Raw genomic sequence first — 7,009 nt, 5'->3', positions numbered from 1 at the left:
ATACTTAGATTACGCCTAAACAACCAATTTCAACAACAACCAATTTCAACATATCCACTTAAATATAAGCTTAAGCAGCTATAGCAACAACAAATCATTTAAAAGATAACTTATTTAAAAAGTTTCCTTGACATATACGCAACATACTCAACATTTTAGATTTCAAACAACTTTCAAATACCAAAACTTATCTTCTCGCTCTTGTGAACTGTTTAATAAGTCTATATATATATATATATATGCTTTTGAATTAATGGTTAGGGATTTGTCATCAAGGGCAATTTCGTCTGCCAAATTTGTGCTAATTGGAAATATGCTATTTCTTGAGACACTTTTCAAAAAGTGCTAGTTTTCAACTCCCTTCCCCTATTCCTGCCATTTGATATAATTTCTCTAAATATTTAAAGATTTTAGAGTATGAAAAAAATAGGAAAACGGTAATTTAACAAAATTTGAAAATACTCCAATTAAAGGTTTTGTTTACCAAGTGTTCGTTTGATAGAGGGTGCAAAAAACAATATTTTAGAAATTCAAATCTTTTGAATATGATCAATTGTATAAATGTATTTTGCTGCCTAAATATTATTTGTAGAGATTTTTAGAATGACAATAGCATAGGACTATCAGCTTTCATCAAAGGAACCATGTTCCAACAAACACTCAACAACAACACATCAGCAAAGTATTTTAAGTATAAAATCATATAAGGAACCTGAACAAAGAATAAACTCTCTAACAACTATCAGAGATCAAAATAGAGTATTCAAGTTCAAGAAAAAAATGTAAGGATGAAGAAGATATTATATAATCCTTGATCAACAAACCCTTAGACCCAACGGACAATGGCTTACACATTTTTTACTATTTTAGGAAAGATTTCAACAACTTGTTTGCACCACATTTGAAAAAGGTACAACAACTTTCCTGGACCACTTCTAAAATATCATACACCTGTATTTGGACAACTCATGTATATTTTAGAACTGGAAAATATCCTAACAACCAATGAAAACTCGACTCATGTATTAAAGGGTCAAACTGGAAAGATGTTTACACAACTGATTCAAATGTGCCCACATATTTACAGTAACGTCATACTAAGAAAATGTGCACACATTTATACAAGATGTTACGACATGTGTAAACCATAGACAACATTCTGCTTAATCAAATAAAAGTGCTAACCTCAAAAATGAATGTGCATGCATAACTTCAGAAGTTGACAAAAATATTTACACGGGTTGAGTTATTGAACAAAGAGAAAAAGAAGATATGAAAGAACAAACCCAACTCCAAACTCTCCCTCGTCGGCCCGCTCATTCCAACTTCTGAAGCACAAAAGAAATGGCCAAGTAGATACACTTGCAAATGCTTCTTCAAGGTTAAACTGATTTTTTATTCTAATTCTTTTTATTTTCTGGAAATGTTTTTGCTTTGGAGAGTCTGTTTTTTTTTTTTTTTTTTTTTTTTTTTTTAGGTTTTTTAGAAGAAGAATGGAGCTCTGGCAGAGACTGATTCTAATAGGAGAGAATTTTTATTTAATAATTTTTTTTTCTAGCATACAATTGTTTATTAATAAAAAGATGTTTTTCTAAAAGCAATTTTTAGTTTATTAGGAAAAAATTTGGCTTTTTATGAAACACTTCCAGATAAATTCTAAAAGTGCTTTTGGCAAAAGAAAATAAAAATTTTTTTTTCTGGCATTCAATTATTTATGGATAAAAAAGGCACTTTTCAAAAGCATATTTTTGTTTATTAGAAGAAAAAAAATTGGCTTTTTATGGAACACTTCCAAATAAATTTTAAAAGTGCTTCTCTTAAAAGAAAATAAAATGTTTTTTAATCTATTCTTTGTCTTAAAAAGTCACTTTTTGCTTCTGAAGAAGAGTTTAATTGATATTCATCAAGAAAGTATTTTCTAAGTTGAAAGATGGTTAAAACATTATCAAAGAAGACTTGATAATTTTATTTTTAAAGTGTTTTTCAATATCTTAAAAAAAGCATTTTTTATTTTATAAAAGCACTTCCATAGGGCTTCTAGCCATTTTTATTTGTGAATTGATTGATAATATTGTTGTGTTGATTTCTGTGTTCTAGGTATAGTCGATCAGATGAAGAGGAAGAAGTTCAGCAGGCAAAGTGTCATTATACTAAAGCTTTCATAGATAGGAGTGAGTACAATCTTGGTGATAATGCTTATGTCAAGGTAACTTCTTATTCTTTATTTTCCTTTCATTGAAAGTGTTTCCCAGTTCATGTATTGATAATCACTTAATTTTTAGGCTAAGGATGGGAAGCTTGATGATATTGCTTGAATCATTGAGTTGTTTGAAGGCACTAATGGAGCGCCATACTTTACGGTTCCATGGTTTTATACAGTTGAAGACACATATAGATTATTCTATAATTATTCCATATTTTTTCACCCATATCTTTATTATCTATTCTGGTGTATTGAACTTGCAGTTTTTTGTCATTTCTAGGTCATCAAGGACCTGCAAATCTTGTTGAAAAAGAAGAGTGCTTCTCTTATATGTTAAAGATGACAATCCACATAATTGTATTGTGTCTAAAGTAAACATTGCTTAGGTTGCCCTAAATGTAAGAGGATTGCATCGTGCTTCCTTAATTTATTCTCTCCATTTTTCTAGTTCAATTGTTGCATTCATATCACATAAAAGGTCATAACTAGTTCTGTGCAGTGCAGATGAACTAAGGAAAAGAAGGAACATATTTCTTCTTGTGACTTGTATTATGATATGAAATACACATTGCCATACTTGACTTTTAAAACATAATCACAAGTAATTTATTTTGCTCCTACAATATGGAATTTTTCATATTTTTTGTTATTAATTGATGCTATTTGCTTTATTAACTCTAAATTGATAAAAAAGATAGTGATACATCGACTATTTCAAGTGAAGGGTTCAATCAACAACCCTAGGAATTTTGATGCTTTTCCTAGACTTGTATCTAGATGTGGTGCCATGTCTACTAGTATGTGCATTGGTGCATCATTATCAGAGTAACACTAGTAACTGTAATCAGTCATTGAAATCTGATGAAATTTCCATTAGCTTTCAGTGAAGGATTTGCATTATGTCAATATCAAAGATATTACTTTTTAACTAATTGGAAGCATGTTGATTCCTTATTGTGTTCGATGTAGAGTGGGTTGTTGACATAATAATGATCATGTAAAAGTTTGAAATACAATCATCCCAAACACAGGTATAGTGACCTTTTAAATTGGTACTCTTACTTGTTCATATGTTGAAGATTTGTTGGTTAAGTTTGACATCTCATCATTTTTTGGATGAGTAGGTGAGGAATGAAGTATGGAAAAAAATTATCCTTGTTGAAGGAATGGGAAAAGTTGTGCTAGCAATTCTCTTTTTTTGGTTCATATAGAGGCAGAGTAGAGTTTAACTCAGTTAGCAAAGAGGAATAAGAAAACGATAAAGCCTCTCATATGTTTCTGATGAGGATTTTGAAGGGGAGAGGCTATTAGCTATTTGTTATGGTGATCCTAACAAAGTGAAGAAATTCGGAGTGTATTTACGGCATTCCACAATTCATTTGGAAAAGACTAGCCACATGTCATATTTGTTATATTGTCTTTGTTGTTAAGCTCTTATATGACTATTCCATCACTGATCATAAATATGGTTTATAGAGCTAAGACATGATACGAATATTCTAATTATTCCATATTTTTTCACCCATATCTTTATGATCTATTCTGGTGTTATTAAACTTGCAATTTTTTGTCATTTCTAGGTCATCAAGGCCAGTGCAAATCTTGTTGAAAAAAGAAGAGTGTTTCCCTCATGTAAAAGACGACAATCCACTATTGTATTGTGTCTAAAGTAAACATTGTTGTGGTTGCCCTAAGTGTAAGAGGATTGCATTGTGCTTCCTTTAATTATTCTCTCCATTTTCTGGTCCAATGTGTGCATTCATATCAACATAAAAGGTCATAACTAGTTCATTGACAATGCAGATGAACTTAAAGCAAATGAGGAAAATATTTCTTCCTCTGCCTTGTATTATGATTAATACACATTGTCATAGCTGACTTTTACAAACATAATCACAGATAATTTATTTTGCTCCTACAATATGGAATTTTTCATTTTCTTTTCAATTAATTGATGTTATTTGCTTTATTAACTCAGTAATTGATAAACGAGATAGTGATACATTGATTATTTCAAGTGAGAGGGTTAAAAAATAACACCCTTGGGAATTTTGAGAAGCGTTTGCTAACTTGTATGTTGGATGTGGTGCCATGTCTTTTGGCCTATGCATTGGTGCTTCATTATCTGGAGTAAAACTAGTAACTGTAAGTAAATAATTTAAATCTGTGACATTTCCTTAGCTTTTAGTGAAAAGATTTGCATTATGTCAATATCGAAAATATTACTTTTAACTAATTGGAAGCATGTTGTTCCTATTGTGTTTAATGTAGAGGTGGACCGTTGACATAATATTGATGCATGTAAAAGCTTGAAATACAATCATCCGAGACCAGGTATACTATCTTTCAAATTAGTGCTCTTAATTATCCAAATGCTGAAGTTTGTTCGGTTAAGTTTGATATCTCATCTTTTTTTGAACGAGTAGGTGAGAATCAAGCAGTGGAAGACTTTTTATCTTTGTTGAAGGAATGGGGAAAGTTTTGCTAGCAATTATGATTTTTTGGTTTAGATAAAGAGGCGAGCAATGTTTGAACTCAATTGAAAAGAAGAAAAAGTAAAGAAAACAGTAAATGCTCTCCAATGTTTCTGATGAGGAGTTTGAAATGGAGGTATTAGCTATTTGTTATGGTGATTCTAACAAAGTGAATAATCTTGAAGTGTTTTTAGGTATCTACATTTCATTTGGAAAAGACTGGCCACATGTCATATTTGTTCTATTGTCCTTGTTGTTAAGCTCTTTATAGGACATATTTCATCACAGATCAAATTATTCACAGACCATATGATATGGTTTTATAAGTTGAGTACACGGTAAGATATTATGATTATTCCATATTTTTTCACTCATACTTTATGATCTGTTCTGGTGCATTAAACTTGCAATTTTTGGTCTTTTCTAGGTCATCAAGGACAATATAATCATTGACAAAGAAGAGTGTTTTCTCTCATAGGTTAAAGATGACAATCCACTAAACTGCATTGTACCTAAAGTAAACATTGGTCAGGTTGCCTTAAATGTAAGAGGATTGCATTGTGTTTCCTTTAATTATTCTCTCCATTTTTTGGTTCAATTGTTGCATTCATATCAACATAAAGGTCAACTATTTCAATTGAAAATGCAAATGAACATAAGGGCGAAGAGGAAAATATTCCTCCCTGTGACTTGTACTATGATAAGAAATACACATCGTCATATTCTGACTTTTGCAAACACAGTAAAAAAGTATGGTTTTATAGAGCTAAAGACACGGTATGATTATTCTGATTATTCCATATTTTTTCACCCATATCTTTATGATTTGTTTTGGAGTATTGAACTTGCAATATTTGGTCATTTCTAGGTCATCAAGGACCACGCAAATCTTCTTGACAAAAGAAAGTGTTTCTCTCAGATGTTAAAGATGACAATCCACTAAATTGTATTGTGCAAAAGTAAACATTTCCTAGGTTGCCTTAAATGTAAGAGGATTGCATTGTGCTTCCTTTTATTATTCTCTCCATTTTCTTGTTCAATGTTGCATTTCTTATCAACATAAAGGGTCATAACTAGTCACTTATATTACTCCCTATGATCACTTGTATTATGTATGAAATATCATTGTCAACCTGACTTTTACAACATAATCATTAATATAGGTTTTACAGACTAACGACAAGGTAAGATTATTCTGATTATTCCATATTTTTTTGCTCATATCTTGTGATTTGTTTTGGTGTATTGACTAGCAATTTTTTTTTCATTTCGAGGTTTCAAGGACCATGTAAATCTTGTTGATAAAAGAAGAGTGTTTCTCCCAGATTTAAAGATGACAATCCACTAAATTGTATACAGTTAAAGTAAACATTGCTCATTTGCTCTAAAGTAAGAGGATTGTATTGTGCCCTTAATTTTTCTCTCCATTTTCTAGTCAATTGTTTCATTCAGATAAAAAGAAGGATCAAAACCAGTTCAATTTAAATTGTAGATGAACTTAAAGGCAAAGGAGGAAAATGTTCCTCCCTGTGACTTGTATTATGATATGAAATACACATTGCCATACCTGACTTTTACAAACATAATCATAAAGAAAGGTTTTATAGATAAAGACACAATAGATTATTCTATTTATCCATATTTTTTCACCCATATTGTTTTTGATTTGTTCTGATGTATTGAACTCGTAATTATTTGTCATTTCTAGATCATAGGGACCATGCGAATCTTGTTGACAAAAGAAGAGTGTTATCTCATATGTTAAAGATGACCATCCAAAAATTGTATTGTGGCTAAAGTAAACTTTGCTCAGGTTGCCCTAAATGTTAAGAGGATTGCATTGACTTCCTTTAATTATTCTCTTCATTTCTATTTCAATTGTTTCTTCTTTTCAACATAAAGGGTCATAACTAGTTCAATTGACAATGCAGATGCCTTAAAGGAAAAGAGGAAAATATTCCTCCCTGTGACTTGTATTATAATGAAATTACATTGCCATACCTGACTTTTACAAACATAATCATAAAGATATGGTTTATAGAGCTAATGACACGATAAGATTATTCTGATTATTCTATATATTTTCACCATATTTTTGATTTGTTCTGGTGTATTAAACTTGCAATTTTTTGTCATTTCTAGGTCATCAAGGACCAGCAAATCTTGTTGACAAAGAAGAGTGTTGCTCTCAGATGTTAAAGATGACCATCCAAAAACTGTATTGTGGCTAAAGTAACTTTGCTCAGGTTGCCCTAATGTTAGAGGATTGCATTGTGCTTCCTTTAATTATTCTCTTCATTTTCTAGTTCAACTGTTTCATTTGTTTCAACAT

General features: G+C 30.9%; 1 long non-coding RNA gene across 1 annotated transcript; it reads left to right on the top strand.

Moving 5' to 3' along the window:
- Window positions 1-1,249: 1,249 nt before the first annotated feature.
- LOC116130929 lies at window positions 1,250-2,292 on the top strand. Its single transcript, XR_004128168.1, has 3 exons — window positions 1,250-1,381; window positions 2,098-2,206; window positions 2,283-2,292. It is a non-coding gene; the product is annotated as an uncharacterized LOC116130929 (long non-coding RNA).
- The last annotated feature ends 4,717 nt before the right edge of the window (window positions 2,293-7,009 follow it).

The sequence above is a fragment of the Pistacia vera genome, unplaced genomic scaffold (assembly GCF_008641045.1).
Source record: "Pistacia vera cultivar Batoury unplaced genomic scaffold, PisVer_v2 Contig227, whole genome shotgun sequence".
NCBI classification, from domain to species: domain Eukaryota; kingdom Viridiplantae; phylum Streptophyta; class Magnoliopsida; order Sapindales; family Anacardiaceae; genus Pistacia; species Pistacia vera.
This window is presented reverse-complemented; position numbering and strand designations above follow the sequence as displayed.